This window comes from Sarcophilus harrisii, chromosome 1, assembly GCF_902635505.1.
Source record: "Sarcophilus harrisii chromosome 1, mSarHar1.11, whole genome shotgun sequence".
Taxonomy (NCBI): domain Eukaryota; kingdom Metazoa; phylum Chordata; class Mammalia; order Dasyuromorphia; family Dasyuridae; genus Sarcophilus; species Sarcophilus harrisii.
The window spans coordinates 373,027,556-373,040,446 of NC_045426.1; positions in this window are offsets into that span (position 1 = coordinate 373,027,556).

Consider the following 12,891-nt stretch of genomic DNA (forward strand, 5'->3'; position numbering starts at 1 on the left):
TTGCATTTCTTTTACTGTTTGATATATATTTTTTGGCTTATTTGAGCTTACAATCTGCTAAAATCCCTAGGCTCCCCCAACTTTTTTTTTTTTGTGGGGGGGGGAATAAACTGCTATCTAGCTATATCCCCTGTATCTCATACTTATAATTGGGATTTTTTTTTTAAATCAAGTGTAAGACATTCTGTTTATCTCTATTCAATTTTATTATATTAGATTTAACCAATGTTTTGTCAAACAGCATAGTAGCTTATCCCTCTCACTTAAAACTTTCCATTTTCAAGACATATTGAATTTTCTCTGTTTAGCTACTATGGGTAGTATTTTAGTAAGAAAATTTTGTCACAAATGGCAAAGAGAAGAATGTAATATAGTCAAATTCTGAGCATGTGATTCTAGTTTATAATCATTATTATCTCATATCATTTCTTCAAGACTATTAGTTAAGGAAACATACTTCATACTCCATGTATACAAAAGGAAATGTATTAGTAAATGTTGTAAGGGAAGGGAATATGGATAGTATGAGATAAAATTTTTGACGTAAGAGACAGAGTAGGAAAGGGAGATCATGAAAGCAATCCAGAGCCAATATGGAAGAGGACATGAATGTGGAAAGTCCCAATCAAAAAACATAATGTAAACTTAGATAAATCTGAGAGAAAATAAAACATCTATTTATTTTTAATGCTATAGGCTATGCTTTCTACTCATATATATTCTTTAAAGCTCTGCTTGCCTCTTCCTCAATATGCTAGACAGCTTAGATAAGTATTTTATTCTTTCAGCTCTTCTTCCCAAGTTGGAGTTGTAACACAAGTAAGAGTATATGTTTCTATGGTCTTTCTCTCCTATTTTGTCTCTTGGATCAAATATTTATCTCATATTGTTCATATTCCCTTACCTTGTCTTATAAAATGTATCCCAACATGTCTATTACCCTATTCTTAACATGCATTTACATTTGCTTATTTTCTAGTACCAGTTACCAAAAAGGGACTGGTTCTAAATTGAAAAGGAGAATAAGAAAAGAATATATTGGGATGGGGATTAGGGAGTTTATTGATAGAGGCCACATATTATATAGAACCAAGATGCCTAGGTTAGAATACTAATTCCAATTCTTTCTACTAAATTGCTGTGTGACTGTTAACTCACTGATTTCACTGATACAGACTTTTCTAAGTAGCATAGTGGAGAAAGTGCTGGATTTATACAGGAAAACCTAAATTTATATCCTGATTCAGACCTTTGTTGGCTTTGGTGAATTGCTTAATCTGTTTCAACCTCAATTTCCTCATTTATAAAATAAGCAAACTAGTAACAATAACAGTGTTATTGTGAAGATCATGTGTGTTCTAATAGAGGACTTGGCAACTGATTTGAAATGATTATCAGAGGCAGCTCATCATGGTTGATGTCTCATAGATCAAAAAATGAAGCCAGGGAAGCACAAGGCTGGTGTTTGGAGCTGGGGTAAATCCAGTTCTGATTATAACATATTAGATTATAGGACTGTTGGCAGTAAGACTCATAACTTAACAACCTCAGGGCATTTTCCAGATTTTCAGTTCCCCTAGAATCTCTGATATATGCATTGAAACTGGAGTAGGAGGTTCAGTAACATAATGGCTCTAACATTTCTCTGCTGACTTATAAGTCATAGCTCGGTGGTCTTGCCCTTTCCTATTTCATGGATTTGCTTTCTCCATTTGTTCTTAGTTGATTAGGAAATTGCTGAACACAGACCTTCTCCCTCTCTATAAATATCACCCAAGTTATACAGCATGGTGAGAGAGTCTTTGTTTGTTTGGTTCACTGACTTTGGGACTTTTTGCAAATTAAAGGATTTGAAAGGATCTAATGTGGCCATATAGTCAGATAAATCTTTAGGGTCATGTTCTCCCTTTGGAACTTTCACTTAAGTTAGTGCAATAGAAGATATACTCAGGCATCCAAGGGCAAAAATTAGTCCTTGCCTAGCAACTGGTTACTAGATACAGTGACACAGAAGGTGGGACTTGCCTTATTCTGTGACTTTTTAGTTTTTTACTTTGTTTTGGGGGTATCAAATAAGCACATTCCACTCTTACATGGGTGTTTGTGTGTAAGAATGTATCTACATAATTTTTTCAACTTACTAAGTAGGAGAGAGAAAAAAAAAAACCCGAGTGACACAATGAATCATGCTGATTTTACATATTTGTATCCTCATTTGTATACCTCTCAACTTAAACACATATTTTAGACTTATGAATATTCCCCTAATGTTTGTTTCTGTACAATGGCATTGTAATTTAGAGTTTAAACATATGCATATGTGAGAAGAATTTCTGCTGTGATTTAAAATGAGAAACTTCATTTAATAATTATATATTAACAGATCCTATTTTTATTGGCCTGTGTTAGGCTTTGTAAATGAACTAAAATAAGGATGTTATGATTTCTTTGTCTTAGGTAGCTTATAATGTTTCAATCTAGTTGTGAGTAGAAGTAATGAAAGTTATGCAGGAGAGAAATGTATGCAGAGTATGTGTGTATGTTTGTGTGCATTTATGGACATGCAATATCTCATTCTCCTATTTGATTAAAATAAACCTTTTGAAGACAGGGTCTATGTCTTCTTTTAGATCCCAAAGATCATTGGACCAATTCACGTAATATGGATTTAGCCTATATTTTCTCTTTTGGCTATCTCTTTTAAGACCTCTAGAATGGAGTTAAGCTTATTATAGGTGTTCAAATAGTGCTAAGGGCATAGCAATTGATTAACAAATATGGATTTAAAAAAGCCATGTGAATTACTCCAAATCAATTAATCAATCAATAAACATTTATTAAGTACCTATGAACCAATTACTAATAATTAGACCAATTTAAATAAAAACAATTGAATTTCCTTCTCATACCAAGCAAATTGTCAAATAATACAAAAGATGAGAACTCTTCATGTTGTAAACATTATGGAAAGATAAACTCATTATTGTATTTTTTAAAATTAAATTAAACTAATTTATTTTTATTTACAAAGCATATGCATGGGTAATTTTTCCAACATTGACCCTTGAAAAATCTTTTGTTCCAAATTTTCCCCTCCTTCCCCCCTTCCCCTCCCCTAGCTGACAGGTAGTCCAATACATTTTAAATATCTTGAAATACATGTTAAATCCAATATATGTATACATATTTATATAGTTATGTTGCTGCACAAGAAAAATCAGATCAAGGAAAAGAAAAACTGAGAAAGAAAACAAAATGGAAGCAAATAACAAAGAGAGTGAGAATGCTGTGTTGTGTTCCATACTGTTTCCACAATTATCTCTCTGGGTGTAGATAGCTCTCTTCATCACTGAACAAGTAGAACTGGTTTGAATTCTGTCATTGTTGAAGAAAGGCACGTCCATCAGAATTGATCATTATATAGTCTTGTTGTTGCTGTGTATAGTGACCTCCTGGTTCTGCTCATTTTACTTAGCATCAGTTCATATAGGCCTCTCCAAAACTCTCTGAAATCATCCTGTTGATGATTTTTTACAGAACAATAGTATTCCAAAACATTCATATATCATGATTTATTCAGATATTCTCCAATTGATGGGTATCCATTTAGTTTCCAGTTTCTAGCCAGTACAAAAAGGGCTGCCACACAAACATTTTTGCACATATGAGTCCCTTTCCCTTCTTTAAGACCTCTTTGGGATATAATAAGCCCAGTAGAAACTCTGCTGGATCAAAGAGTATGCACAATTTGATAACTTTTTGAGCATAGTTCCAAACTGCTCTTCAGAATGGTTGGATCTGTTTACAATTCCATCAACAATGTATCAGTGTTCCAGTTTTCCCACATCCCCTCTTATTTTTGTTGTTATCTTTTCCTGTCATCTTAGCCAATCTGACAGGTATGTAGTGGTATCTCAAAGTTGTCTTAATTTGCATTTCTCTGATGAATAGTGATTTGGAGCACCTTTTTATGTGATTACAAATAGTTTCTCTTTCTTTGTTTGAAAATTGTCTGTTCATATCCTTTGACTATTTATCAATTGGAGAATGGCTTGAACTATTATAAATTTGAGTCAATTCTCTATATATTTTAGAAATGAAGCCTTTATTAGATCCTTTGGATGCAAAAAATATTTTCCCAATTTATTGCTTCCCTTCTAATCTTATCTGCATTAGTTTTCTTTGTACAAAAACTTTTTAATTTAATATAATCAAAATTATCTATTTTGTGATCAATAATGATCTTGTTCTTCTTTGGTCACAAATTCCTTCCTCCTCTGTAATGTTCTCCTTTTGGTTTTCTTGGAGTCTCTGGGAGCAGCCTTTGTTTCAATCAGAGTAATCACCACAAGTGCAGCCAAATCCTTTATTGTCTCCTTCAAAGTCCTATCTACTTCACTTGGAGCTTAGCTAGTTTTCTTAGAGGCCTATCTCTCTCCTTGGTTCTGAGTTTAACCATTGTCTCATCAATTCCACTTAGTATCTTGTTTCAAGTTCTGGCCCATAACACTCCTCCACAAATCTGAGAGATAAACTATCCTAGGTTCTTCTAATTTGTTTATAATATCATTCTTTATGTCTAGATCATGAACCGATTTTGACCTTATTTTGGTATATAGTGTGGATCTATGCCTACTTTCTGCCACTCTAGTTTCCAATTTTCCCAGCAGTTTTTGTCAAATAGTGACTTCTAATCCCAAAAACTGGGACCTTTGGGTTTGTCAAATAGTAGATTGTTATAGTCATTGGCTATTCTATTCCACTGATCAACTTCTCTATTGCTTAGCTAATACCAAATGGTTTTGATGACTACTGTCATAATATAGTTATAACATAGTTTTAGATCTGGTACAGCTAGGCCACCTTCATTAATTCCTTTTAAATTCTTGACCTTTTGTTCTTCCAGACAAATTTTGTTGTTATTTTTTCTAGTTCATTAAAATAGTTTCTTGGGAGTTTCATTGGTATAGCACTAAATAAATAGATTAGTTTAAGGAGTATTGTCATCTTTATTATATTCATTTGACCTATCCACAAGCACTTGATATTTTTCCAATTGCTTAAATCTGACTTTATTTATGTGGAAAACATTTTGTAGCTTTGCTCATATAGTTCCTGACTTTCCCTTGGCAGATATATTCCCAAATATTTTATACTATTGATATTTATTTTAAACAGAATTTCTCTTTGTGTCTCTTGCTGTTGGACTTTATTATTAGTGATAGCTACAAATGCTGATGATTTATGTGGATTTATTTTGTATCCTGCAACTTTGCTAAAGTTGTAGATTATTTCTTATGGTTTTTTAGTTGATTCTCTAGGGTTCTCTAATTATACCATCATATCTTCTTCAAAGAGTGATAATTTGGTTTCCTCATTACCTACTATAATTCCTTTAATCTCTTTTTCTTCTCATTGCCCAATCTAGCATTTCTAACAATATTGAATAGTAATGGTGATAGTGGGCAACCTTGTTTCACCCCTGATCTTACTGGGAATGGTTCCAGTTTATCTCTAGTACATATGATGCTTGCTGATCATTATTGTATTGTTAATAGAGTTGTGAAGTTGTCCAATCATTCTAGAAAGAAATTTGGAATTATGCTAAGAAGATGAATACAATTTCCATACCTGCTTGACTCAGAGATTCCCTCTTACACATATATGCCCAGAGATGTCAAAGACAGAAAAGACTCTGAACATACCAAAGCAGTCATAATAGTATGTTTTTGTTTTTGTTTTTGTTTTTAGGGATAAAAGTATTTTTATTTCACCAAAAATGGTGAAATTGGAGGAACTATTAGCAAAAAAACAAAAACAATAGCAAAACCCCCAAAACAAGAATGACAGAATAAAAAGTAATATCACCTTCTAGTCTTTATCCAACTGACTAAAATTGTGAATATCAATTTTTTTAAAGTATCATGTGATATTCTTGCTTATCAAAAACTGATCTTATATGGAATCCAGGGAAGATTTGGTTATATTGCCTTTTTTTTTAATTTTTTAATTTTTATTTAATAGCCTTTTATTTACAGGTTATATGTATGGGTAACTTTACAGCATTAACAATTGCCAAATCTCTTGTTCCAATTTTTCACCTCTTACCCCCCCACCTCCTCCCCCAGATGGTAGGATAACCAGTAGATATTAAATATATTAAAATATAAATTAGATACACAATAAGTATACATGACCAAACTGTTATTTTGCTGTACAAAAAGAATCAGACTCTGAAATATTGTACAATTAGCTTGTGAAGGAAATCAAAAATGCAAAAATGCAGCAAAAATGGGCATAAATATAGGGATTGGGAATTCAATGTAATGGTTTTTAGTCATCTCCCAGAGTTCTTTCTCTGGGCATAGCTGGTTCAATTCATTACTGCTCCATTGGAAATGATTTGGTTGATCTCATTGCTGAGGATGGCCAGATCCCTCAGAACTGGTCATCATATAGTATTGTTGTTGAAGTATATAATGATCTCCTGGTCCTGCTCATTTCACTCAGCATCAGTTCGTGTAAGTCTCTCCAGGCCTTTCTGAAATCATCCTGTTGGTCATTTCTTACAGAACAATAATATTGCATAATATTCATATACCACAATTTATTCAGCCATTCTCCAACTGATGGGCATCCACTCAGTTTCCAGTTTCTATCCACTACAAAGAGGGCTGAATAATGTGTTTTTGTAATAGGAAAGAAATGAAGCAAATTAGTGTTATCACTTGAATGTAATGGAAACTGTAAGAAATGATGAAAATGTAAAATACAGAGAAGCATGAGAAAACTTATATATACTAATGCAAAGTGAAATAAGTAGGACCAAGAGAACAATCTACATAATAGCTACAACTATGTAAATGGAAATAACAAGAGTATAACAAAACTAAAATGACATATAATTATGACAATCAAATTCATCCCTAAATAAGGGATGAGAAAATTCCCAGACTTCTGTCAAATTTTGGGTCTGTAATGCTATGTATACTATTAGACTCAGTTGTTATATTATTATGTTTTGCAGAATTGATATACTCTTTGAAACAAAATAAAATAAAGGAAAAAAATCACTTTGTTACAAGGGATTATTTCCTGGGCAAACAAAACAAAACAAAACATTGATTTATTCAGAAATCTTAATGAAATAAAAGCAAAAGATAACCATAAAAGTTTAAAATGAGGGACAGTTAGGCTGTGAATATAGTGAATATAATACTGGCCCTAGAGTCAGGAGGACCTGAGTTCAAATCTGGTTTCAGACACTTGACATTAACTGTGTGACTCTAAGCTAGTCACTTAATCCCAATTGTCTCCAAAAAAGAATTTAAAATAAAACACGGGGCAAAAGTTGTCTCTGAATTCAGGCTGGAAGTTAGTCCTGAGGCAAGTAAAATTTATGTGTATGTATATTTCTGGGTCCATTTCTGTTCCAATATATAGCAAAGGTTTTCATTAAACCCACTCCACTTTAAAATTAAATTAATGATTCATTAACTGTTGTTTAAGTAATCATGAAATATATGCCAGATGCTGTGCTAAATACTGGGGCACAAAGATAGAAATGAAACAATTTCTATTCTCAAAGAACTTACATTTTTTGGGGGGAGCACACACATATACCCATATAATACGAGGTTTTGTTTTTGTTGTTAGAGGAGAAATAAATGGTAGAAGTAAATCAGGGAAGTGTTTGCAGGAAGTCAACCTTGGGTACTGTTTTGAAGAAAATTAAAGATTTTAAGAAGAAAGCCAATGTGAAATTCTGGTTTTGATACACTTCAGAATAGGTAGTGCAAAATCTTAATCTTCTGAATAGCATATTAGAGCATCAAAAGATTTTAGAGATAATTTACTCGATTCTATTATGTAATACAGGAATTCCTTCTATAAAATCTATAAAATATGGTCATTTAGCCTCGGCTTGTACAACCCTGAGGGTGGGAATTTATTCTTTCTAAGATCAGGAAACTTTTAATATATATGTTATGTTATAACATCATGAGCTTTTATTAGTATTTTGTTGGTAAACCAGTTTTGAACTTGGATATACTTCCCTCTTCATTCCAATAATTTCCTTGGTGGTAAATTTTCCTTGAAATCAGTCAACTAGGCAACAAATCTATTTTGAGTCTTTTACATGCAGGGCACTGAAACAAATGTAAGGAATGATCTCTGTTCTTAGAAAGGTACAAGCTAATTAGGTAAGTGACACAAATACATGGAGAGCAAACTCAAAAGAAATCATTGTGATAAATGAGTAGAACTGATGTTGAGAAAAGGCAGAGCTTATTTCTTCTTTTTTAATCTGTAGCCTATTTCTAGACACTTCTCAGGTATTACTTCCTCCACAAGGTCTTTTGGATTTGCTTTAGTTATTAGACCTCTCTTTGTACTGGAATAATTTAGTATTTACTTTTATCTTATTTATTTCTCTATGGGAATGTCCCTCAGTAGAATAAAAACAAGTTAAAGTTTACTTATAAAAGTTTGATAAAACTGTTTCCTATTTTGCCTTGTATCCACAAGATATAGGACAATGCCTTGCACTCAGGAGATAGTTAATAAATGTTTACTGAATTTTCTAGAGGGAGGGAAAAGGCATCACAGAGGTGTTTTAAGAATCTATCTGGGAGGTGAAGGTTCTAAGAGAAAAAAAAGCAACACAATAATAAAAATACCATCTGGCTAGCATGGGATATTTTTTATTTCTTGACTTGAAAAATGTTGATAATAACAGAATGTAGCAAGAGAAGTTTTCAGTCATCCTGTATGAGACAGAAAACATTACCTATCATATACGCATAGGATCTTTAGGTTGAAAACCTAGATATAATGTAAATCAGATATGAGGGAAGAGAACTGGCCAATACACATAGTGTAGTCAGATGCCTCAATGAATAGAGGTTAAAAAAATCTATTTATCTGTTTATCCATCCCTAATCAGAACTTGGAAAGGGGATTACTGTAATGGAAATAAGTGGAATAGGCAGTTTTATGCCCCAAGTATTTATACTGTCTATTAAAGATATTGTCATAGTCCTTTTTCAGTGATTTGCTGGGCAGTTAAATTCAAAATGACTCCAGTTCAGTTTAACATCCTGAAATGGTTGTTTTACATAATTTATGTCACAGAGGCTCTCTTTGAACTGCAATTCAAACTCCTTATGTGGCTGAGGGAGGAGAATAGAGTTCTGATGACCAGGGAGCTGGGGTTAAAATTCTTTGTGAAATATGTGGCTGGGTCCCAAATACTTGGTCCAATACTTTGTCCTCCATTGTCCCTAAACCCCCCACCCTTCCACACACATAGGACAATTATAAAGCATATGCTTACCTTTCAGCTTTGATTCTGTGTACCTCATTATAATTATATACCTTGTATGGAGTAGATATTTAATAAATGCCTTTTGAAATGAAGTTCATTGAAATGAGTAAAACTGAATTGGGCAAATATTTGACTGTGAGAAAAACAGATTCACTTCCTGAAAATGATTAGTTTATTTGATAATCTACACAACTGATAATTATTGTTTTTTATGTACATGTTTTACATACATTTATAGCCGTATACATGAATTGGGCATAGACCCAGGTGAGGGCACATATTGGAGCAAAGAGTTGCATTGGCACTTCCCCTAAATGAAATGTCTTGTCCGAACTAAAAGCTAGTAAATTTAATTAATGCAGAAATGCTAAAAAAAAGATTGTGGAAATAAATACTTGTTGACCATTTAATTTGATGAAATAGTTGTTATAGGAATCAGAGGAAAAGAGGAAGATTTAGAATATTTAAATATTTTAAAGCATGATATGAATTACTAATATGAGAATAATATTTTAAAACTTCAACTAAAATCATGTCAAATTATTTTTGTGTTGATTCAATGATATAAATTAAATGAGAATAAGGCAAGGCTTAATTATAATGAGTTATTTACTCTTATCTGGATACGGTAAATTTTTCTTTGAACCATTTACATTTTGACCCTTAAGTCTATACAGAATCAATTAGTTTTTTTGATATATTTTTAGACATCAACCTTAACAACTACTTAAAATATTTGAACTTTAATTAAACAAAGTAGATATTAATAAAAATCATTAAGTATGGAGTATTGAGAAACAGATTTATTTTGCTCTTCTGTAACACAACTTCAAGAATGAACAGAACCAGGATAATAGTAATAGTATATAGAATCTTAACATACTTTAGCATAATTTTTTGTAATAAGGATCTTCTGATTGTCATGAGGTGCTAAAGTCAGACATTGAAAAGAAGATAAATTGAAATAGGGATTTGGTCATAATTAAATCAGGATTTTAAATTTGTATATATTCATGTATTCTGCTGCTATGTATTCAAACTTCAAAATGTGGCTTAATTTTTTTCTTCATCGAAATCATCATTTGCTCATTTTAAATTGGACTACATACAAAATTTTTTAAAAAAAGGAATAAAAAAAGACAGAAAAAGAAAAGGAAAGAAAAAGACTTATATGAAGTGATGCTAAATGTAGTGAGTAGAACCAAGAGAATAATGAGATTATATGATCAATTGTGATGGAATTGACTCTTCAACAACAAGGTGATTCAGAGCAGTTCCAAGAAATGTGAGATGGAAAATGCCATCCACATCTAGAGAGAGAACTTTGGAGACTGAATGTGGATCATAGCATAGTATTTTCACCTTTGTTATTGTTTGTTTTCTTTCTCCTTTTTCCCCTTTTGATCTGAATTTTCTTGCACAGCATAATGTGGAAATATGTTTTGAAGAATTCCACATATTTAACATATTTTGGATTATTTGATGTCTAGAGAAAGGAGAGGAAGGAAAAGAAGAGAGAAAAATTTGGAACACAAGATTTTGCAAGGGTGGATGTTGAAAACTTTGCAGGAATGTAAAAACATAAAAAGCTACTATTTTTTTTCAAAAAAGAAACCAATCATTGTTATTGGTTCATATGTTAAATTTTCTATTAAGTTCAGGTTAGGTTGAGACAAATCTGCAAGTTTGTTAAATGTCCATTTTTTTCATAAAATATTATGCATAATTTTGCTGGATGCAATATTTTTGGCCACAGGCCTAATTCTTTTGTTTGCTAGTATATATGATCCCAGGATCTGTCGTTCTTTATTGTGGCTGTTGATAAGTTATGAACAGTTCTAATTTAGCTCCAGCATATTTGAATATCTTTCTTGTTTCTTGCAACATTTTCTCTTTGATTTAAGAGTTTTCAAAATTTGGCAGTAATATTCCTATGTGTTTTCCAAAAAAGGATCTCTTTGAGGAGGTGAATGGTGGATTTTTTTTTCCATTTCTACTTTTTCCTCATGTTCTATTACTCCAAGACAATTTTTTGGTATTATTTCTTGCATTATTGTGTCAAGGTTCCTTTTCTGGTCACAGATTTCAGATAGTTTAATCATTAATAATAATCATTATTATCTCTTTTTGATCTGTTCTCCAGATCTATTTTTCTTATAAGACATTTTATATTCTGTTATATTTTTTTCATTCTTCTTCTTCTTTTTTTTTTTTTTAGTTATTTCTTGTTTTCTACAGTTTTATGGCTTGTCTGGCCAATTCTAATTTTTTTTTCTACTTTAAGACTCTTTTTTTCCTTTCTTAGTTGATTAACTTCCCTTCCTTCCTCCACAATCTTCTCATTTTTCTTGGATGTTTTTAATTTATTTATTTTAGTTTTGCCTCAATTTCTCTCATTTGATTTTTACAGCTTTTTATAAATCCTGGGCATGGAGCCATTAACATTACTCTTTGAGGTAGTAGCAGCTTTTTTTTTTTTTAAGTGTCCTCCTCTGAAATTAAACCCTTGGCTTCCCTATTTCCATAGTAAGTTGGATTCTTTCTTCTTTGCCAGTTCCTTTTTTAAAAATAGAAATATTAATGTAAGCACTTCTAATTCTGGCATGGAGGGATGGTACCCGTAGCTTTACTTCAGCTCTCCCCACTGAGCTCTAGACTAGACTAGACTAGAACTCCAAACTAAGAGCTCCACTCTCCTGACAGTGACCAGTGACCATAGCCAGCAGCAGCACTGCCCCTCTACTTCTGTACTCATTGGTGTGCTGGTTCCTTCTCACACAGGGCCAGATGAGCCTGGAATTCCTAATCAACAGAGTTCCTAATGAGTTTTCCTGGACTCAGACCCCAACTCTGCAAGTATTCTGGGAGCTGAAAATTTCTGAAGTTCCTGGTGATGCTCCAGCCAAACCCAGCCAACCCCTAAAGTCTCTACTTGGTGTTTGTGCAGAACTAGCCTGGGGGTATTTGCACTTCATACTCGTCCTCACCCTGAGGGTCTTTTTAGGTTATCCCAGTAGAACTCTTGTTCTTCCTCAAGTCTTTGTGTATGTTTGTCCTGAGGCACAAATTTGTTGTTTGTGGGGGGAAATCTGGAGAGTTTGAAATTTACTGACCTACTCCGTTATCTTCCCAGAATCCTGATCATTAGTTCATTTTAAAGTTTCCTGATAACTTTACCATACTTTATACCCTTGTTTGCAAAAGAAACTTATCAGAAATAGCAAACCAAACACATAATTATGTTTAAGATGTGGCAAGATCATCTTGGATGTATTTTATTTAATAAAATCTCTTTGTTTTTAACTGTTGATATGTGAACAGTCAATATTATGTCAACTATTTATATATTCTTTTTACTCATTGTGGATAATTTGAATAAAGTGTATGATTTCATCTTTTTCAAATATAATAACAGTTTCTAAAAAATAAAATGGAAATGTCTAAAGTAGGATGAGAGCTAGAAAAGGTCTTGTAATATTGGAAATTATGTTGGCATGAAGTGTTGTACTTGACTTTAAAAAAATACCCTCAGTATCCCTGCCACTTGTTACCTATGCAAAACT